The sequence below is a fragment of the Columba livia genome, chromosome 26, assembly GCF_036013475.1.
Source record: "Columba livia isolate bColLiv1 breed racing homer chromosome 26, bColLiv1.pat.W.v2, whole genome shotgun sequence".
Taxonomy (NCBI): domain Eukaryota; kingdom Metazoa; phylum Chordata; class Aves; order Columbiformes; family Columbidae; genus Columba; species Columba livia.
The window spans coordinates 1,108,717-1,131,954 of record NC_088627.1 but is presented as its reverse complement, the minus strand read 5'-3'; the positions used below and the strand labels follow the sequence as shown (position 1 = coordinate 1,131,954).

At 51.9% G+C, this 23,238-nt stretch overlaps 1 protein-coding gene across 14 annotated transcripts in view; it reads right to left on the bottom strand.

The window, feature by feature from the left end:
* The window catches only part of HIVEP3 (HIVEP zinc finger 3), a 158,729-nt gene extending 136,309 nt beyond the window's left edge, over positions 1 to 22,420 (bottom strand). For 8 of the 14 annotated variants that reach the window (XM_065041388.1, XM_065041383.1, XM_065041386.1 and 5 more), the window contains exons 1-2: positions 21,066 to 21,275; positions 19,879 to 19,986 (exon numbers count right to left, since the gene is read on the bottom strand). The gene's annotated coding sequence lies outside the window, so the exon portion shown is untranslated. Of the gene's footprint in view, positions 1 to 19,878; positions 20,394 to 21,065; positions 21,280 to 22,293 lie in introns of those variants that run through there. The other 6 variants (XM_065041381.1, XM_065041382.1, XM_065041394.1 and 3 more) reach the window with 4 other exon arrangements.
* Between the last annotated feature and the right edge of the window lie 818 nt (positions 22,421 to 23,238).

Sequence of the window (23,238 nt, the reverse complement as noted above, 5' to 3'; positions counted from 1 at the left end):
AGTCTCTAAATCTAAGTCAAAAGCGTCCAGCTCAACGCACGGGATGCAGCCGTTTGTGCTCAGATGAAATGGTTTTGAGTTGAAAATGCAAAACAGCGTGGCAACCTGGAATTAGGTTAAGCGGAGCACACCCGGATGGGACAGCGGTCAGACCCGCGCGCTCTCAACAAGGGTTTTACATCACATTGAACACCAAAAGCCAGGCCTTCTCCTCGGCTCTTCTGCGGGCCAGGTCAACCAAAACATTGGCGGTTTTGCTGCCAACGTGAGGCTGTTTCCCCCAGAGCTCGGCGCTTCGCGGGTGCCGGGGTGTCTCTGGCTCACGGAGCAGAGCAAACCCCAGCTCGGCGTCCACAATTCATTTCCTTCTGCATTCAAAACGTTATTCAGTGAACGACAGGTCACGCAGGACTCTCGAGGCTGAAAGGCGTTTGTAACTCAAGCATCTCCCTGCCGCCTTTCTTGTGCATTCACACCCCGAATCGCTACTCCCAACAACATGTCAACAGTCTCAATATTACTGAAACCACAAATTTGTCCCAGCTATCTTCTCAGATTTCTCAATGTCCTTCCAGACTAACACAAAACACCTACGTCCGCTGAGCCGGCCGGGAGAACGCCGGAGGGCTCCTCACCAGCACGCTGCAAAGGACAAACCCTGCGTGTCACAGCACCAGAAAGCCGCAATCACTCACATTGTCATCGGGAAACACCACACGCCTGCAGCTCCCGAAATCACGCAGCGCTCTTTGTGTTGCATCCCATTAGCTCCCAGATAATAAATAATGACAATGCGCAGCACTGACATAACACTTCTATTCTTGGGAGCACAAAACACTTCATGAACACATGCAAACATCATTAATGCAATTTTGCAAGTGAGGGAACTGCATAAAGAGCTTTGGTTGTATCTTCCTGAAGTCTACAGAGAGTGGAGTGGTGGAAAGTTGCTCCCTTATCCCAGTCCCATGGTGTATCGAGGTGCAGAAAAGCCATCCGCGGAGCTGAAGGCTCGGCTGGCTGGAAGGTGTCAAGGACTCTCCTCCTCCCGTGTTTCATTTGCCACTCTGCATCCAGCCAGAGGCAGCAGCTGATGTGGTTTGAAAGCTCCTGTGCGAGTGCTCAACGCTTCTCCGAGCGTCACCCACATCGCGAGCATCCAACCCAACCCAACCCAACCCGCCCAGCGGAGCCGCAGGGGCCGCGTTTCCTCCTCGCGAGCCCAGACAACGCTCCCTCCACGGAAAATACTAACGAGCAAAGGTGCGTGATAATTACTCTGCAGGGTCCGTGCTCCAGGATCCATACCCAGCTGGCTCCCCAACCGAAAATTAAGCCTGTTGCTTCCCAGCGCCGAGATCCAAGGAGCATTCCCAAGCAACAGCTCATCACACAGCTAAAACATTAGAGGCTTAACCATCATTAGGATGTTTCTCCACAAACATACTATTAGTTATTGCTGTACTACCTCTTAGTTATCCGAACTAATGAGAGTCACTCTAACACTTCATTGACACCTTTTCCTCCCAACACACCACACGTTTTCAGGGTGCAAAGCTGGTACCTAGAGAAAGAAATGCCTCCAAACGGAAGGGCCAGCTGAACCCGAGGAACCCGCTCATCAGACTCCTTGTAGTTCTCCAGGTATGCGACTCTGCGGGAGATACTAAAAATACACCTAGAGCAGAAAAGTAAATCACTAACATCTAAGTCAGCATTTAGGAGATGAAAAGAGCCCTGACTCAACTCCCGAGTACTCGAACCTGAGGATATCCAGCCCGCACAGGGATCCCAGCGCCAAGGCACGGGATGGGGAATTACACGGCAAGCAGGGCTGGATTGGGAAAATCACGCTGCATCATGCAAACCGAGGCACCTCAGGTAACGCGGCCGCCTCTCTCTCTCCTTCCAGTTCTTTATGCAAAATCCATAAGATTAGCTCGAGCTTGTTGTGACAATCCACTTTTCCAAGAGAGTCAATACATAAATTCAAGGTATTTACTGCATTTGTTCTTTAAATGATGTACTTTGATCTCCACCATGATAACAAGCAAGTAATTGAGGGTAGCCTGAAGCGGAGCAGCGGCTGTTGTTGTGCAGCGGCACAGAACGCCAGCAACTCGGTGGATTTGGCAAACGGAGAAGATAACCCGACTCCTATGGGCTGGGGAGCGCGGCAGGGAGAGCCTCCGGCACCCGGCCCAGCTCCGCAGCCTCGCCAGCGCCCCGGCTCCTCTCATCTTTCTAAAAACAAGCGATTCTCAATACCATTATTTTCAAAATGTTAAAATGCAAAGCGGCCGAGCTCAGCTTTTCACTTCAGCACCGGCAACAGGACGGCACAGAGAAGCCGCCTCCTTTTCCAAATAGTACAACTGCAGTTGTGGGGACCCTGTGCCACAGGATCCTCCCCCTGTAGTCACTGGCCTCTAAAGTCACCTCGGAATTGGTTTTATTTAATGCACATTTGATCATTTTATACAATGAATTTGGTGAGTTCCAAATTCAACTCCATCGTTATAAATTCACTACTGTGCTCCACACTGGACTATGAACTCTAAGACAAGACTGTCCCTCATCACAATGACACTAACTCTCCTCCTGGTAAGGAGACTGCTCCGTTCTCATCACTCCAATAGCTGGTTGTCACGTTTATCCTAATCTGAACTCCTCTTCCTGACCACAGGGAACCAGAACTTTGTACAAAACAGCCGAGATCCTCCGGTGCTTCCTCCGCCGTCACAACCCGCCCTCCCACCAACAACGGCACCCGACGAGCTGTCCCGACCTCCTCGGGTACTCCTCACCCGGTACCAACGGAACCGAGCAGCTCAGCCCAACACCAGAAACCTGGAGAGCTGAGACCCAAAAAATCAGCTCTCTCACTGAGCAACTGGGATAACTCGTGTTTATCTTGTGTTTAATTATGTAATAAAATAATTTGACAGACATCACTTAAACTTTCACCTTAGCAGGAAACTGGGATGCAGCTGGTTGACTCTGCTTTCTTAAGAAAGCCAGTAGACAGATAACTGAAGTGAAAACGTGAAACATGTTCCAATAGTCACTTTGTCCTTAACAGGCAAATGCAAACTTTTGGGGAAAAGATGGACAATGAAGAAGATTCTAAGAAACATCTGTGGACAGGGCAGGTGACAGTGGGATTTTTCACATCCCATATTAAAGCTGTGCAGGAAATACAGGAGGGATAGCATCCCATATGTTTTCAATACAGCTCACAGTCTGGAACACAGGAAATCTCACGTTACACGGATGTCTAGCAACTCTACGTCGTGAACACCGTGGGAGCTGGACCGGAGCCCGAATTCCTCCTCTGCTTCCAGCTGATGCTGCACACACTGAGAGCACACCGGGCACATCTCAGAGGGTACCGACGCTCAACCCTCGGCTGGAAAACAGCGGGTAAGGTCTAACGCGGTCCTGCATCCCTTCAGCTGCACCTAACAGTGTAGGCTCCGGGCTGGAGGAGCCTCCCAGGCTCACCCAACATGTGGGGGAAGCTCTTTACAAGCCCAGCAACAGAGGAGAAGGAAAATGTGGCAACACACGCCAGGCCAGGCCACGCCAAGCACCTCCTCAGAGCCTCCAGCAGGCTCCACAGTAACAGGACTCAGCACGTTGAGTGAGGACAGGGAGCGTCATGCTGCCCAAACAGGGGATCGCTTCCAGCTGGCTGCACAAATCACCCCGGCCGAGTCCTCCACGCTGCCTGCTAACGTTCCCAGCCGTTTCATCAGCCTCCCTCGCTCGCACTGGAAAAATAACATTAGCACAGGGCGCTGACATCATCCCCAGGTGATGCATCTGCCCACGATTCCCTCTGCTGAGGTTCCTGAGCCCCACTGCAAGGTTTGTTCTGCCGGGATAACAGAGCTGCCTGGGCAAGCTGACGGCAGCTTCAGCTGTGCTGCAGATCCCTCGCTGTGTTTTCTTAATATTCCTGCTATTAGCAGGACCAGTACAGGGATGTTTTCATAAGGCCAGGAAAGCACATGATGAAAAGAAGAACAAGTCTCTGATCTTGTCTGAGGAGAACATTTGGCATCGCTTGCTCTCGCGAATCATCCAGCACAGCGCTGAGTCCCCAGCAGCACATGGAGCTGCTTGCAGGCGCCTCAGCGAGCTGCTCTGCTCGGACCCTGCGGAGCTTCGGGAGATTAAGAGATGTTCGTGTGATTTGGGAGCAAGTACAGCAGTCAGATGCAGACAGCTTCATGAGGAGGGGGACGCTGATACCCTTAGTGCAAAACACGGCACTTGAACTGAACTCTGAGAACATGAGTTTCCTCAGAGGGAAACAGGAGGGACCTTGAGAGCCCATCAGGCAGCAGCATCCCAGGAGCCAAACCCTCGCACCAGGGACACCCTTCCTCTAACCAGCCGCATTTCCTAGTGGCCACCAGGAGTGAAGAGCAAAAGGCGGCACCGCTGCAGGTCCTGTCTCGCAGCTGCAGCCCTGAGGAAGAGCACGGGTGGGCCTGTCGCGTCCCGCAGCCCCAGATGTGCAGGGGCGGGTGACAAGGACCCCCAGGCAGGTGCCGCCTCGGCAGACGCTGCCGACAGAAAGAAGCCAGTCCCACGTGTGGAGGGATGGATGCTCAGCACCAAAATGGAAGACACATGTAATCACTCAGGGACAAGCCCCGACTCCTCAGCAGGTTGTATAGCAAGTGAAAAACTGATCGCAAACAGATCTGGCTTCTAGTGATCCCGGTGCAAGCTGCGGGCCAGCTTGTGGCAGCCTTGGTTTCTTGGGAGTCACCCCAAGACAAGAGAGCAGGACTCGTGCTGCGTCCCCTCCCCACCCGGTCAGGGTACAACAGGAGCCACGGAGCCCGTTCCCACCAGGCCTGGTGACACAGCCATCGATGGGACGCTGCCAACCCAAAGCAAGGGACAGAAAGGAAAAATGCGGCAGTGAGTTGCAACAATCCAACAGCAATTCTGGGGAAAAGACACCTGAACGCAGCAAGGCTCGAGGGGAATTCTTGTCAGCATGGGGAGACATGCCCCGCTACCCCCTCCTGTGCTCGGGAGCCAAGAAAAACACGTGCTGTGGAAACAGCCGCTGCGACAGTCACACCTGGCAGCTCGGGGCTGCACAACCGGCACGGAATCCCGGGCTCCGCTCTCATCCCTGCCCGCGCCAAGAGGTTTGGCCCATAGACTGTCCTTCAGGAGTTTGCAGCCTCTTCAAAACCTCAAGCCTCTCCAAGCAGTAATTTCCAGCAATTATGGCTGTGCTCCTCAGTCCCTTCACACCACGCACCTCCTCTTCAGCCTCTCCCCAGGGTGCCCGTGTCCCCTCCCTGGCCACGCTGTTCCTCTCGTTTCCAGCTGTGCCTTTTGACATCACCTTGGAGAAGGATCCACCCCCAGCCCCACACAAACCTGCCTTCCCCCATACCCATACCCACCATTTCAGCACTTGACGACCAAAAATGATTTTGACTAGAACCAAAACTACCCAATACCTCCCAACCCACCCCTGTGACATCCAGGCAGGTTCTCTCAGCTTTATCAGCTTTCTGTCTGGAGACAATGCTGGCAGCAAATCCAGCTAAGATTTTAAAGCTAGCAAAGCTTCTTCAATGACTCAGCCACTTATTTGTCAGGCGCTGAGCACCCTGAGCATCTACGATTCTCTCCCCACATCCGCATCCTGCAAACTGGAGTGTGCGCTGCAAATGACGGTAAATCCACACCTAGCCACCACAACAAAAAGGCAAAAAAGGCAAGAAAGGCAAGAAAGGCAGTCCTGCTGTGCTAATGCTTAGCTGCATCAGCACCTGATGATAGATACTTTTATGGAGAAGATGTGCAGAACAGCACCCTCCCAAAGCCCACGTCTGCCCTGTCCCCTGTGCACACCACGGCTGCAGAAAGGAGTCGCTTCTCATCTCATGCTTTCCTACCCTTCAAAGAAACCCTGTTCACTTTCACAGTCACCCGTGAGCTGAGAGCGAAACCCCAGCATCGGGCAGGTTCCACAGTCTCCACGTACCAGACACAGTCTGGCTCTGGGGTGAGGAAACCAAGAGCAAGGGCATTTTTCACCCACCCAAGCCAGCCTGAACTCTCCTGTTCCGGTTTTCAGGCTTAAGGGGGAAGACAGAAAGAACAAAGGAGAGCCATGGTGGGACCCCGTGGAGCTGCCGCAGCACCGAGCGGGGCCGGGGGCGGCAGAGGCGGCCGCTGGGTTTGCGGACACCGGTCAGGACAGGGGCAAAACAGAGAGAAAAACAACCAACCCCCTCCAGCCCTCCCTGCACTGAAACTCAATAAACAGCAGCAGCCTCTGTGCACCTTCCACAGAAACCCCTCTTTATTACTGGTGGGCAACTGTATTTTTATCCTGTGGCTTTCTGTTTTTGCAGACACATTCCAGCACGAAACCAGAGACAATACGCGCCAGCGAGCAGCAGAGTTTATTTTAAGGGATGTCACATTTTCCTGAGAGGATGCTCTATTTGCATCTGCTGCAGGAAGCAGTAAAATGGCAGGTGTGTTTCCGTGCAACCCGGAGATGCAAAACAAAACGCACGATGCAAAGCGAACGCTTTTGTCTTGCAAATCTCTGCTCAGAGAAATTAAAAATAAAGGAGGGAGAGGGGTTTTCCCCGGGGCCTGTTTTCTAAGCTGCGGGTCCTGCAGCTCAAGAGCTGCTCTGCCAGGAAGGAGATGGAGAAGGTGGCAGCTGAGGCCCGAGCTGCTGCTCCCCATTTGCACACATGCGAGACCTGTAATTGGTGGTGCACACGCTGCGCCTTGCGGGGAGCGCGGGCTCCCGCCAGAACGAGCTGTCCTGAGGACACAGCAGGTAGCTGTATTTAAAACATAGATAGATATATATATATAGATATATAACCCTACCTGGGTTGAATGCAGCTTCCCTGAGCCACACCGACTCCCACAGCACGCCCCATCCATTCGACTTGCCCTTGCAACAAGCCCGTTGTGGTTATTGCCTCCGAACTGACACAAAAACACAGTGAACTTTCTGGCTATTACAGAAAGAAATTAGAGATTTGTTCCTTTGTTCCAGCCTTATAAAAAAAATGCACTTTTTAATACTCTGTATAAATATATATGTATATACATATATATCCCATTCTGCTCTGAGAGGTTATTACCTCACTGTGCAAAGGTAAACGAGAAAAAGTGTGACATGATGGAGAACAACACTCAGACAGCATCAGGTATTTAGCAGAAAAGGCACTTTTTTGAAGTGCTATTTACTCTTCTGGCAATCAGAGTCACAGAAGTAAAAACCAAGGGCTTGGTAAGATACCAGGAACACTACAGCATTCGCAAGAACAAGCAACAGTATTTAATGCTATATTATATAGCATGACATGCCACAAAGGATAAAAAAATAAATCATTAGATACTTGTGGGCTTAGAAGAAATTTTCTCAGAAAACACAAGTTTTCTAAGAAACATTCATATTTTAACAAACATCCAAGTTAAGAGAATATTATGGGCACAATAACACAAAGGGAAAAACAGGCAGAATCTTACTCGAACAGACAGTTTTCAGGAAGGGGAACTAGTTCTGACTTCTCCCATCTCCAGACCGTTTGCTGAGACGACCCTGGTCCCGTTGCCGTTTTCACTGACGCTCCACCCGCTCCATCCCGCAGTCGCCCTGTCCCTCAGCGCCCTGTTTGTTCACCTCGCAACCCTTTCCTGTTTCTCTTCTTTCCTACCCGCTATGGCTCCCAGCTGAAGGTCAGTTCCGTGGAGCGAGGAGTTACCCACGACCACACACCTGGACGGGCGGCAACGCCACGGGGCTGAGCCGGCCCCGGCAACGCTGCCCTGCGACCCCCACAGACACAGGAACGTCGGTGCATGAATCACAACCGCAACTCTCACTCTGAACACTTAAAAACAGATATTGTGCTTTCACCTTGGCCACCCCGCGAGAGCTTCGTTTGCTAAACCCCCCTAACCGCCCGCACGATGGGAGGGATGGGAGCACCGCGCACAGGGACAGGAAAGGGCTGGTTGGACACACGCGATCTGCGGATTGGAAAATCAGAGAGAGGAGGGCAGCTCCCCGGTGGTGTTACCGACAAACAACGTCACTCTGCCCTGCACTGCAACTCCACCTTTTTCCAGGTAACGCTCTTTCCCAGGCATCAAGTGCTAATGGAGCGATTTGGGCCTTTGAAGTTATCAGCTGCAATCTTCAAGTTTGTCCTTAAGTCCAAGCGCTTTTAAAAATAATTTATATTAATTGTTCCCACTGCAATTTGCTTCACACCAACCTCCCTGCGTTAAAAAAACTCCACCTGAATTCCTGACATGCCCGAACCTTCCAGGAATTTGCGCCCACTTGTTCTCGTGCTCATCTCCGGCCCAGTAACGTTGGGAATTCATTAGCTCTGCTAATCGTCCACATCCAAACATGAGTGAGACCAGTCCCCACTTCTGACAACTCTTCCGCTGCACTGACCAAACATTTTTGGCCTCGTAAAACCTGGCCAGCCATAAAATGCAGCGTTTCCCTCCAGACAGAGAGGAGGACAAGGCCACGTGCTTTGACACGTTGTCTTTGCACATCGTGGTGGCATAAATTACTTTTTCAGCACTCGTATCTTCCAGAGAGGGTGCCAGGGCTGCCGCTTGGCCCCAGGTCTTTAGAGCTTCCCAGCCCTGTTCCGCTATGAATGAGTTTTTGAGCTTAAAATAATAATTATATATATAGTATGAGGTCAACAACAAACATGCCAGAGAAACAGTGGGGTGCTGTGATTCATGCTGAGACCCAGAGATACATCATGGGACACGCTCGTCCCCAAGCCCAGGAGGCGCGGTGGCCGCCGCGCTTTGGGACGGCACCGTCCGTGCCAGGAGGAGCCTCCCCGCCAGCCCGGCACCCGGCTCTGCTGCAGCATCAGCGCTTTTTGCACCACGTCGCACCTGGGCTGCAAACGGGTTTAGCAAAGCTGCCAGCGAGAGCAGGAAGGAGGGGACGGACACACGGGTGTTCCCAGTCCAGGCCCCCAGCACCTCTCTGGGACACCCCGCTGTTCCTCCTGGTACAGAGCACACAACATCCCACGTCTTGATATGGAGAAAAAGGTGTTTAAGCTGATGCTGGAAATCTTTCACCTCCGCATTCCACTGCTCTGCAGAGGTCTCTATGGTCAGTGCCCAGGCGGGTCCAAGCCCTGAGCCCCACATCTCATGTGTTCCTTTTGAACACTGACACTCGGCACCCTGTGCCCAGGCACACGGACAACACTCCAGAGCTCTCCAAGAAGCCTGGAAGGAACCCTGAGCTGCTGAGTGAGTCCCCAGATGAGCAACACCGAGGAGTTTGAGCAGCTCACTGAGAGCTGGAAAGGCTCATTAATCCTCACCCAAATCTACCGATGCTACAAATCCTTTGCTGCTACAAACACCGTATTTCGTCGCTCTCCGCAGCTCACCATGTCCAACCACCTACCCCACTAAATACCACAGATCTTCACCAGCGAGCTCCACGCCTCCTTCCCTCCACAGCGCTCGCTTCCCCGTGGCAGTAATTTGCCCATCCACGCTACACGGGGCTGGGATGCCGCATCCACCACCGGCAGCGCAGCCCGCAGGGTGCCAGCGCTGGCCTCCACTCAGAAAAACATTTAGGAACATGATTAAGTACAACATCATTATCCAGGACAGCAATTAAACACACGCGTGCAGGCAAGCACATGTTGAAACGCCGTCCTGGATGGCGACGCTGGCGGAAAACGGGGCCCCTTCCAAGGAGGATGCAGTTGCTGGGTGGATTAACATGGGCTGCAGTTTGTGTGTGTGAACAAACTGGGGAGAACGGAAAACTGGAAACCTCTTGTCCCAACAGGAGCTGCGAGCGTTCCGGAGCCTGCAGCAATTCAAAGGTAAGAAAAGGTAAAAACAGCAAAGCTGAGTGAAAAAAAAGACTGTAGGTGCAAAGACACGCGGCTCTGCAGGACGTCTGCATGAGCAAACCATGCCAGGCTCCAGGTTATGGACACAAAGGCCAGAAAGGCAAGAAAACCAGATTTAAACAGCTGCTCTGCTCTCTGCCCTGGTTTGGCTGCGGTTTACCCAGCTGCAGGGTGTTTACACTGCTAGCAAACCTAATCCCGAGCTCCTTGGGCCAGAGGTTCTAAGAAAGGAAAGGAACTCTATTAACGACGCACTCGAGAGCTGCACCGGCAGCGAGCTGCTCCAGGCGGGCTCCAGGCCCCCGCTCTGCAGAACCCCAGCCATCCGAGATGGCTTTTGTGTTGCTCTTTGTTAATTTATTATTATTTTAAATACATGCTTTGTAAAATCCCAGATTTTTCCCCCAGATTCTCAGAGACACCAAGGTAGCGTTCAGGCTTCAGGCTCTAAGTGTGAACGATACCATCTGCAAGAGAACTCAGAGCTTGGCAGGCTGAAAGAACGCGATTCACCTTCAAGCGAGCACTCACCTACTCTTCCTATGAATAATAAATACATTAATTTATTAAGTGAATAAAATTCAGGAGGCCAGAACCTATTGGTAGCTGCGCTGTGGATAACCTGTGTTAGCAATCTAACACCCAAGCCTGAGAAAACAGCCAGGTCTCTAAAAATGAAACGTTTTCTTAGCTTTCTGAACTTTATTGCGAGTTAAAGCGGTTCTCACGTGTGAAAGTGCCAAAGCAGCGGCTGCTCGGAGCGTCAGGGATCTGTGCGCATCTGTTTGACTGATGCAAAGGACGGGAAAGAGCAGATACCGCACGTGGCAGAGCCCGTGGGGACGGAGCGGGACCCCAGCTCCGCTCCTGACTACGCTCTGAAGGCGGTGCTGCTATTACAATAACCCAGCCTCCAGAGCTGGCCGCTGTGCAAGCAAAACTCCATCTGATTTAATTTAGGAAATAAATAAAAGCCCCCAAATCTGAGCTTGAATTACTTCGGATTTTTCCCTTGCAAAATGAAGAGTTAGGCCCTACATTAGCAGCACGAGGATGGGGCAGAGAAGAGCAGGCTAACAGTGTCCACATTGACCTAAGTCACAGTCTGGACTCATTCCTCTGTTTATGTACATTTTTAAAGAGGTTTAATTAAGCTACCACATCTTAAGATGGGATTTTTCAAAGCTATATAAGCAATTTACAAGAATCCAGATGGCAAAGGGCAGTTCAGGCGCTCCTGATTCTTTGAAAACCCTCAACCAGTGTAACAGAACTCATTCTCTCCTGCAAATTAGATACGTATTTAGGCAAAATAACCTGGAGCCATGTACAGAAGCTACAGATGATCATCACCCAAGCACAAGGTAACAGAGTCAGGCTTCACTGCTGTGTTCACACGCTACATCAACTATCTGGAGTGTAAAACATCACGAGGTAGAGAGGACCAGGGCCCCTTTGCAATGTCTGGTTGGGCAGAGTCACCCACTGGTGACCAACGTGCCCGTGAAATCACCAAATAACCAACCAAATCTGAGATTGGCCAAATTCTTCCACTAAAGCTTTAGATCTGTTTAAGGTATTTGAGATAATCTAAGTCCTTATATTGGCACAAGCTGTTTAAAATGATCTAAGGCTTTAGATTGGTTTAAGCTGCTTATGCAGCTTTAAGGTTTTAAAAAGGTTTAGACCGCTAAAAAACATCCCCCAAAAAGCAAGTGGGGTTTGTGTCGGGAGCCGGTTGCACCATCTCGTGGATTTCAGAGTGGTACAAATGCAGAAATACCTTCACAGGACCAACACATGCTGTTTGCAATGCCTAAGAGTCAAACTCAGTCAGTACCGAGTCCACAAAGACCGAGTTTAGGGATGATCTCTGTTGTGTAAGGCTGAGAGGAGCAGCAAACCCTGGTTAGAGCACCAAGAGCCCTTCTCTGTTTTCTTCTTCAAAAAAAGCACCATAGTAAACCACACAAAAACTTCATGCACCAATTGCACCAACTTCTGTTGAGAAAAAGTAGACAACGTGCCAGTATACAAACCCTACACATTCAGCTTTCCTCTCCTCCTTTCTACTCCTTTCCAGCTTTATATCACCAAAATCCAGTATCCCTCACCATGGTGTTCTCAAGATCACACCATTTACAAGCCCATAGCTGTCTCTGCAGCACAGAATTATCCCCACTCAAATAAAGCTGGGCTCAAAACATCCCTTAAGCCCAAAAAATAGAGAATCATAGAATAATTTTGGTTGGAAGAGACCCCCAAGATCATCAAATCCAACCATAACCTGCCCTGTCCCTGCCCCGTGTCCTGAGACCCTCGTCTCCATGTCCAGCCCTCCAGGGCTGGTGACTCCAGCACTGCCCTGGGCAGCCTGTTCAATGCCCCACAGCCCTTTGGGGGAGAAATTGTTCCTAAATCCAACCTCAACCTCCCCTGGCGCAACTTGAGGCCGTTTCCTCTGCTCCTGGCGCTTGTTCCTGGGGAGCAGAGCCCGACCCCCCTGGCTCCAAGCTCCTTTCAGGCAGTTCAGAGATCAGAAGGTCTCCCCTCAGCTCCTGTTCTCCAGCTGAACCCCCAGGTCCCTCAGTCTCCATCACACTTGTGCTCCAGCCCCTCACCAGCTCAACCGCAAGGATGGAAAACCCATCCATCCCTTGGGGAGACTGAATTTCCTTCCCAAAAAACAATCAGGACAACTCTCCTGTCTGAGGATACACATTTGAGAGACACTCGCAGAAACACAGCTCGTCAGATCACTGCAATTCTCGGTTTCCCTTTCTGCCCTGCGGAGGGGACGCTCCTGTCCCTCCATCCCATCTAGATGAAGAAAATACAGTTATAACGGGACAAAGAGCCTTCTTCTCGGGCACTCGGGCAGAGGCACCGCGGTTCCAGCCGCCCCCCGCTCCCATCTGCACAAACATAAAGGCAGCATCTGGCCACGTGTCAGAAGTCTTTAATTACATGATCGAGCTTATCTTAAATATCTATTTATTGAAAGCTGTAAATAACACAAGACTGCATTCTGCCTGATAAACACCACATGGACAAAGGGAAGTTATAATTACATATTCAACTTAACGCTTTCCTGTTGCATCTTTTGATTGCTTAACTTTGCAACCTTTCATGTGAACGCAGGTGTCCTCTCCCCCTCACCTGGCAGCTTGACCAGGTACCAACTTCATTTTATGGTTATTCAGTCATGGAGAACTAAATAAGTTTCTTTCATAATCAAGATTTTGATCATATTAGGATCTATACCCTAACAGACCTGGGTCTGTGCTGCTTCAGACAGCACCAGTCCCCGAGCAGCTTCTGCGCCTGCAAACACGGAGCAAAATCCAAACGACTGCGAAAAAAATACATAAATGCTGACAGAAATAGCAACAGAACTAACAGAAACCTGTTATGCACGGTTAGCTGAGAAAAATCAGCTCTTCATTTTCCATGTACCCAACCTTTTTGTCTGTAAGAACAGCAGACGGCTCAGGGATGGGTTCACACCTCGGAAGCGCACACAGGATCCCAAAACAAAGTGCAGAGTAACTATGGATACAGACTAATTACAGCTTCCTTACGGCCCTCCCCATCCAACGATTATCGTATCATCTGCAAAAATCTTCATAAGCAATAACATCACAGCCCGAGACAGCGCTGGGAAGCGCCAGGCAACGCCAGCACCCAGAGCTGATTCACCCGGCAGGGAACGTGTCCCCGTTGCACCCCAACATGTCAGCAGCAAAAGCCATAGCCAGCTATATTAGTGATTCTGCGAGTTCATTTACCTTGCTGGTATCCCCCATGCAAGTTCTCCAGAACACTTGAGTTCTGCAGTTATTTACATCACCCTAATGCCTTGCTCTTTATATTATCGATCCCTGGCAGCTGACAAAGGGGTGTTGAAATCGGAGCACAGCAATACAATGAGGTGAATCGAGCAGGAAGCCCTTCCCCGCAGCACCCGTGAACACAGCGCAGCCCCCGCGCCACGGACCACGGCAAAGCAGCAAACTGCCGCTCCGCACTGCTCACGTTCCTGCCCCGTTCACCGAGGGGCATCTCCTTCCTGATTTGATCCTCCGCCCTGTGTGGTGGATCACCCTGCATCTCTGCCCGGGCCCCAGGAAGCCGGACGCTACGCAAACACCGTCCTGCGCACAGCGATGTCCGTGCCACACACATGCCCACAGCACCAGCGTTCGCTGGGGTGCCAGCAGGAACTGAGGCCAAGGAGCAAAATGTTTACCTTATACCATGATACATTTCTGTAGAAACAGAAGCAAGGAGTCTTTCTTCTCTTAAACTGCCTGTAGCGTAGGGAAACAAGCGATCCTGGGATGCATCAGCCCAACCATCAGCCAACCCCCCGCACTGGAGAGCAGGTACACGTGTCTCTCCTCACAGACACGTGAGTACATTAGATGGAAGATGACCAATAACTCCATACGTTATGCAGTTTCGGAGCACAAACTTCAACAGCATTTTGCTTCCAGGTCCCCACAGCTTCACAAGGGGAGACTAAACCCCACTGATGCTTAATCCAGCCCCGGCTGAGAAGCACGTCTTTCAGTCTCACTGTAAACCCAGACGGGTGTATATTCAGCACTCCAAAATCCAACTCACTTGGCTACAACTGCAACCTCTCCCCTTGCTTACCTTGTTTATTCACTGCAAGGCTGTGGTCGATGCTGCGCCCCGCGCGCCTGCAGCCGCTGGGGCTCCTCGTCTTGTGTGGAGACACAAAGCCGCTCTAAGTATTTTCCTTCCATCTCCCACGGGTGCACAGTACACGTCCCTCACTTGCCAGGTAGAAGGGTGGGTTTTTTTCCCTACTGCATAAAATTAATCAAAGTTATGATCAAATGCAAGTGTCCACAAGGTGGAAGCTCCCGCGCTTGCTGGGGATGTCCCTGCCACGCTGGGTCATCCATGGAATCCATTTCTAGCAGCAGACTCACTGCAGCAAAGAGTTTTCAGAAGAAAACCAGCCAAACTGCTTTAGAACAGCCGTTAAAAACATCACCAGCTGTTTGGCTCAGCGATTTTCACTCTCCCATAAAACTCACTCTGACGCCAGGACCAACATACAGGATCAACTACTCCAACAACCAACACAGAATCAGGTAAAAGCCATAAGGAGAGAGATGAGGGATGATAAATTTATTTTCATGGGCTAAAACACACAGACAAAGAGGAATTGGCTGGTGAGGACTGGAAATCCCTGTGACACGCAGATGGAGGACGGACGTGGGTTGGAGGGACCGGGACGGGACGCTGCGTGCACAGCTGGGCCCATCCCAGGCAGCTACTCCTTTGCATATGAACATTTATTTTAAAGATTATGAGAGCTCCAAATGCACCTCTATCCATTTTTTTCACTGGTTACTTCAAATATATTAGATGCTATTGATTTCAAATCCATCATTGAGCAATAACACCCACTGGGATATATAAAATACATTTGAATTCCCAAGGCAACTAAAAATAAGCGAGTTAGAAGTTTGGTTTGTAGCAGAGGTGTATTTTGAAGGGCTCTGAGATCATCCCTGACATCACCGTGAGCTGCACTCGCCTTTCTCACTCGCACTTTAACATCGTGATAAATTCCGCGGTGACTTATTTTCAGCAGCTCACTTGTTACATCAGGGTTTACTCATTTCTCTTTGCGGCCCCCAAGCCGGGCCGTGAGTCAGCACCGGCCCCGGGTCCCGTCTGGAGATGCGGGAGATGGTCCAACCACCTGCGGCCGTCTCCTCCGCCGGGTTCTATTGACCACGCTCCTTCCAAAGCTGCCCAGGCGTCCCACATTGAGAAGTGCCAGTGGTGAGATGGCACACGGGAGGGAAGCAAGGAAGAGAATCCTCCATTACACTGGAAAAATCGGGGCTGTTTGAGGGGTCTGAAAGTCTCAAGGTCCCTGGGACCCCCAGCCAGGAGCTCGCGGCAGCCCCGGAGCAGCAGGGCGGCGGGATCCTCCCCTCCCAGCCGCAGGAGAGGCAGATCAGCAGGGTCAGGGGCACCGGGACATCCTGGCTCACAAAGCTTGTCCAGATCAAGCCCAGGCCGGGCCCAGCAGCTGAGCTGCTCCTGGGACTGTCCCAGCAGCTGTTCCCTCTGCTCCCAGGGGACAGCACAGCATCCCATGGCCCTGGGCCACCAGGGCTTTCACACGCGGCCCCTGGGAGCCCCAGCTGGCCACGCCACATCCAACATCCTCTAAGTTATTCACGTCATCGGCAACAGCAGCTGGTCGTGGCATTCACCTCCAAACAGCCCAGACCAGCGCAGCACCCGCTCCCCAAAGCGAGGACCATCCCGCCACAAAAACCCATCAGGCAACAGGATTATCTATACAGCGAAATACATTACCCATACATTTCCCTACAGCGCCAGTGCCTGCCCAACAAACAGTCATCTAAAAAACCAAAACGAATGCACAGTGAGCACTGCTGTCTGCAGTCGGAGCTCACAGTCAAAACTTATTACTTGTATTTTGAATCTGCCAGGGACTCACACTGAGATCCCGGCCAAACGGCTCCCCCTCCCTCCTCCCCGCGTCCCACGCAGAAGAAAAAGACACAGAAAGGTTAAACGGGAACAAAAAAGGCCACGCTGCTGCTTCCCCCACCTCAGTTAACCACCGAGATCACCGTGGAGCAAACCCATGACGTGGGGAGCTGCTGTGTTTCCTTTCTTGGCATTGAAGTTCCTGGGCTTCTTACAGAACTAAATGAAGAGATTCGGGCTATGTGCTCCAACACCTCTCTTGCAGTAAGGTCAGTAATACGGTTCAATATGGGCAAGCAACAACCAGCCCTCTTATATATTTTTGAAGATCCTCTCCAGATAACAACTCGCACCTTTAAACAGTCAAATAAATCAGCACGCTGGGCTGTATTATTCCCTGGAGCACTCATACTAACCCACATTATACATCTGCCTTAACTAAACCAGCTGCAGATACTTAGCTTTACATGGAGAAAGGTGTTATTTTTTTAGCACCAAACAAGTCCAAAGTGGTTTGTGCTCCTATCGGCACAAGGCAGAAAGGCTCGCTCCCAGCTGGTCTAATTAAGAATGATGGGTTTAGGTCAATATTACATTCCTGCTGTCCTGGCACCGATCCCCTCCTCACCGGCTCCGCATCCTGAACAGCGATACCCAAGAGTTCTGGTAAATGCTGGACCAGTGGAAGTCCAGGATTCAGGCGCACCCGAGGAGGACGAGGCCTCCAGAGCACCCGGAGCCGCTTCTCCAGCGCTCCACAGAACTTCCCGGCCCATCCACACCGATCTCATTTCCCAGCAAATACCCCTGTCTACATAAACCAACTGAATGGGCCAGGACAACCTGCACCAGAAATGAGCCAAGATGCTAGACAGCCATCCGAAAGCCACGGCCTTGCACATCGTGTACATTTACAGGAGTTTCACAACTACTGCAAGCAAAATAAAGAGCAGCATCCTTTTTAAGAACAACATCGTTAGATGAGCCAGGCTCCCGTGCCTCGGCAAACACCGGCTTCATTTCCCTTTCTCCAGAGGTGAGGAAAGGATAAAAATCAGAGGAATGCAAGGCCACCAGTCCCACGGTCGTGAAGAGTTACAGGGACTCGGAACAGAGCAGCTCGCGGCAGGACTCGGGTGCCGCCACCTCCGCAGAGGAGCACGAGACCAGAGCTGCCGTGTCCTGCTCAGGCTGCCGGAGGAGGCTTTGGGCTGGGCTTTGTGGGCTCCGATGCAGCAAAGCATGCTCCACACAGCAGATTGTTTGATAGGAAAAGCACCACCTTCCCTCCTCCTCCTTGGCCACCACTGCTTGGGCTTTCTCAGGAGGTTTCTCATCCAAACCATTTCCCACCAGCCCGAGCAGAGCGAGAGCTCTGGACTGGAGATGAGCAGCGAGCTCCCGCTCAGCTCTGAAACTGCACAAATCCCACGAGCAAGGAGGGTGGCCAAACGCAGAGACACATAACAACTGACCCCTCCACGTTTTGTTGCAGCTGACAGGATTTTGCAAAGGGGGGCGGAAATAAAAAGCCACGAAAGTGCAGCATTGAGGACACTCCTTCATTGGCACAGTGTGAGAACCAGAAGTTCTGTCCCCACGCGAGTGAGCATCGCTGGCTCGGCACGGGGGAGCCCGGGGCTCAGGGAAATGCATTTTCTCTGTGTCACAAGCAGGAGGCGGGGGGGTCAGCAGCACCATCCACGTCCAGATGTGCCAGCTCTGGCTGCGAGCTGCTCGCTGCCCCATCTGTGTCCAGATGTGCCAGCTCTGGCTGCGAGCTGCTCGCTGCCCCATCCACATCCAGATGTGCCAGCTCTGGCTGCGAGCTGCTCGCTGCCCCATCCACATCCAGATGTGCCAGCTCTGGCTGCGAGCTGCTCGCTGCCCCATCCACATCCAGATGTGCCAGCTCTGGCTGCGAGCTGCTCGCTGCCCCACTCCCAGCAACCAGGCACAGAGGAATATTCCTCCACCACTGGCTCCAAAACGTATTCTAATCACATTCTCCTGCATGCACCCCCTACCAAACTCCTGGTTAAACATTATTTGCTTTCAGAAGAGGGAGACCAGACCAGGCTGCATACTCAATTTTGATCACTTTTCATCTGTCGGGTTAGATCTTCACAGGTTCTCTTTCTAGGAAGCCTCAAGGGGTTGTTTATATACAACAAGAAGTATTTTATTTCATGTGCTGCCCACCCTCAGCTGCACAATTTGAGGTAAACTTTCTGCAGATCCTTAACAGCCAGGCAAAAAAGAAAAACCACCTACAAATAATCTTGCACGCGCACAGAGAAAAGAGAAATATTGCTCAAACACACCGAGATACAGACACAAACTTCCAGACAAAGGGCTGGTTCCTGCCCTCGGCCAGAGGAGCCGGCTTTGGCCCTCGGAGAGGCCACTGCAGTCCCTGCTGCAAGCCCGGCGCTGGGGCCGCGGCACAGGAGCCGGCGCCGAGGCAGGAGCCGCGTCCAGGTACCGCATACACGGCGGCTGCGGATGCTCCACCTGCCCCCGCAGCGCGGGGAAGAGCTCCAGCTCCCCAGAGGACAAACCCCCCGGGTAACACCCCAGCGCTGCCCCGAGCGCGCGCTCAAAACCAAATAAAAACCTGGGGGGGAAGAAAAGCCAGTGCTCAGGCTTACTGCAGGCAAGAGGGGATTCAGGCATAGGCAGGGATCTAGCTGTTAAAATGAAGGTTGGAATATATATATATATATATATATATATATATATATATATTTAAAATGTTTATGCATGCTGTAACATCAGGTAACAGCTGCTCCTGCTGGGCAGGAGGGGAGCGGAGCGGGCTCCGGGGCGCAGGACCAGGCTCCCCACCGAGCAACACGTCCATTTTTCCGCCGACGCAGCGGCCGGGGTGCCCGGAGCCGCGTGTCCCTCTGCGCGCCCGGGTCGATCTCGCTCGTCGCTGACACCCGCGGCATCCACCTCCCACCCCCTCGGCGCTGCCGCCCACCAGCGAGGGAAAAATAATCATCATCTATGCATAGCGGGAGAAAATAAAGTTGCTGTCAAGCGACGATAAATTCATGCGACAGCCAAGGCTAATTAGGCAGGAGCAGGCAGCGAAGTAGCTGCGAGCGCGGCGGGGACAGGGTTACAGGCTGGCTGGCTGATTGACACCGCTAAGGTTACCTCGGGCTCGGCGCTCGCCCATCGCGCCATGCACGCCAGCCGGCGCGGCCACCCGGGGAATACACACGTATATACATAGATCTATATGCGCTCTCGGCGTGCGGCGGGCGAGCGTCTCGGTGGCAACCTGACACCTTTCGGGAGGCAAAATGGAATCTCGCCGGCCGGTTGTGCACCCGCAGCAAGGGAGGGGGAGAAAAAGAGACCGTTTGCAAATATGCGCGCAGAGAACGACAGAAAATAAAGGAGCCGTGGTGCCTACCTTCACCGGGTGCCGCAGGGAGATCCGGAGCCCTTTGGGTCGCTGGCTGTTCCCTTCTTTATGAAATGTTCGGCTCAGCCGGTGCTATTTGCATTCTTTCATTAGCACCTGTTTCAAGTAAGGAAGGAGAAAGCTCATTACGAGATCAGCTTCCTTTCAAAATAAATTATTAAAAAAAAAGCGATGCACGCTGCCAAATAATAATAATGCTAATAAAAAGGGAAAAAAAAACCACACATGTACATTAAAGCCCAAAGTAGGCAGCTTAATAATGGGAGATCTTGCAGGTTGTGAGCATGCTCCAGCCGGAACAAATCCTTCCTCTGTTATTCCTCTGAATAAAAATAAACCACGAGCAAGAAACCCAAACGGAAGCTTCCTCCTAGAATCCCTGCTGCTGAAAAATATGTAATAAATTCAGCCCGAAGACGCAGACTCTAATCAGCAGCTGTTTTCTGGATCCAAAGCCAGCCAAAGCCTCTCTTGTCTTTCCCACTATGAGTCTAGGCCTTTTTGAAAAGGGTTTTAACCTTTTAAAGATACAGTGCACCAATTATCACTTCTGGAGGACTGTCACTCACGGCACAAATAAATTAATAAAGCGGCAGCGGCGGCACAGCCGGAGCAGGGGGAGGTGTGCTTTGCACCACCAGTCTTCTTCATTAATGTTATTAGATGATTATTTCTTTTTTAACAGGATCCCACCCCCCCCCCCGCCTTTGGAAGAATAAACAGCAAACTTGCCACTCAGCCCTTGGATAAATGCACAGTCATTATAAAAATGAACAGCTGCTGGATGCGATTCAGGGAGTTGTGAGGCCGCCCCTTACCGGGGTTAAAGTCGGTGCAGCTGAATTTTGGGTATTAACAGCTTCCCCCGCGGAGGTGTGAGAGGGTTAATGACATGCAGAGAGGAGCTCTGTCAAGTGCTTCCCATCAAACTAAGGATCAGGCTGCAAAGTTTGAGCGAGCAGTGCTGGCACAGCACTAACGCGTTCTTCCCAGAGCGGGACTGCCGCTTTTTAAGCAAACTGAACCAAAACCCCTTAAAAAAAAAAAGCTCAGCCCTCCAACTAACAAGCACCGCATAGCGCCGGCAGCCCCGGGGACAACACGGGGACCCCCAAAGCTGTGTGTCCCCAGGCCTGGCACCCGCGGCAGCCTCTCCTGGTGCCATCCCGGCCCACCTGGGTGACAGTGACATCCTCCTGGTCAGGGAGCCGGGAGCGAGGGGCCATCCCCGGGGTGCTGCGGCTCCGCTCCGGCCAGTCCTCCGCGCAGCCCCCGGCATGCAAACCATCGGGAGCCAGCGGTCCTCCCGCCCTCTCCCCCTCCTCCTCCTCTTCAGCAGAAAATCATCATATTTCATGTGTGGCTGCTCCAGCCCCGCCAATTGGCTGGGCACCCGCGGCGGAAATGTCAGCAGCAGCCCAGCACCGCTGCGCCCGCGCTGCCGCCGGTCCCGCCGCTGCAAACCGCACCGGGGCAGGGGCGCGGGGCTGCCCACCAACACCGGAGACGGGGAAAAGGGGCTCTGGTGGCTGGGTTTATTGTTCTTTGTTTTTAATGCCACTTTGGCTCGGCTCCAAAGGGACACAGGCTGCCAGCAACTTGACCTTGACCCGCACGGTTGCGTCGCGCTGCCAGCAAGAAGTGTTTTTGCGGATTGACGGAGCCCCAGCGCATCTGCTCTGCTGCTCGGAGCCGCCCGAGGGGCCGCGCTGACCCCCAGCTCCAGCCCCACCACAGGTACCGGAGCTGCCGGGAGGAACAATGCCCCACAAATAGATACTTTCCTTTTTCTGCCCATTTTCAAAGCCAGGACATTTGTTTACAGCTTTCCAGAGCTTCCAAACATTTTTTATCATCTTAACAGCTGGAGAAGCTCAGATTTGGAAATAGCAGCTCGCGTGAAGCTACTCGGCATGGAGCAACAGCTCAAGGAGGAAGAAAACCCAAGACTTATCTGATCATTTTCCTTCTCAAAGCAAGGGGGAAAAACATCCGAATATCTTTCTGGGAAATGGAGCAATGCAATAGCAGAATGGAATAATCCTGATGAAAGCCATCACCTACCTCTGCTGCAAACACACCACCAGAAACAAACGGTGAACACAGTCAGTGACACTGAAAAATGTTCTCCAGAGGAGCAAGCGAGCCACGGGCGTTCCTGCTGGGCGCTCCGGCACAACGGGGCGTAGGAACAGGGAAACAACAGCCAAAGGCAAACCTCTATGGCATGGCTTACATGAGGATAAAAAATACTGCCTTGTCACAAAAAACTAAAGAGGATTTGAGTACAGCATTCGTGGTACAAATCAGCTTATGAAACCACAGTTTAGTACTGATTGTGGAAAAAAATGAGTAGTAAATGGACAACATATTGGATGGAAGAGTAAAAAGCTCCAAATCTACCTTATCTGGCCATGGGATGAGCAGCCCAAGTCCCATCAGCAAGAGGATCCAGCCCAGGGCCACCATCGCCACCATCTCCTGTGTCCTCTGCCCTCTGTGTCAAGTGCTTGGGCACAGCAGAAACTCATCACCACTGTGTGTCACTGTAGGCATTAAAACAAGTGCACTAAGAGGGAAGAAAGGGAGATAATCAGGCTATTAAGCAAAAAAACCCACTGTTTCAGTGCAGAGCAACAGGACACAGTTCTTCAGGCTGTTCCTTCACCTTCCGGATTTCAAGAAGAACCCACACAAGGCGTGTGGCCACTACACTAGCCTGGACTCCCCGTGACAGATGACCCCGCTCTGTCACGGTAGGTCTGTATGGTGCCCTGCAGCTCCATGCACGACCAGCTGGGCGAGTTAACGGAGCTGTAGAAGTGGCGTTATCCCATTGGCGTTGTGCTCCAACCACCATCACCATCCCCACATGAGCCCAGACCTCCACATGCCACCACACACCAGCACTTGGACCTTGAGAAGCGACTTGTCTTCACAGGCCACGCTTTCCACACCCGCCAGGCCACATGTGAAAATACCTGTGCTAAGCAAGCGTGGCAGCGTACTGCAGCCTGTCCCGGTGACATCTGAACTCCTCAATGACGTGCAGAAGGCAGACAGGCCCTGTTCCCATGTGCTGCGCAGTGCTCGTCCAACGCTGCACACACCGTGCACGGCGCTCAGCAGGATCAGCCACAGCTCCTTACATGGGAATTCATGTCTCTGACACTTAACGGGCATCATTCATTCTCCTGTGAAAAACAACAAAGAGGCATATGAGACTATTTATTTTTTGCCTTTTTTCTAAGCTACCTATCAAGCCTGCTCAATTAGAAACAGAAAGCTGCATTTCCCTTTAAATGTTATCATCATTAATGCTCTTGGGATTCAAAAGGCAAGGTATGG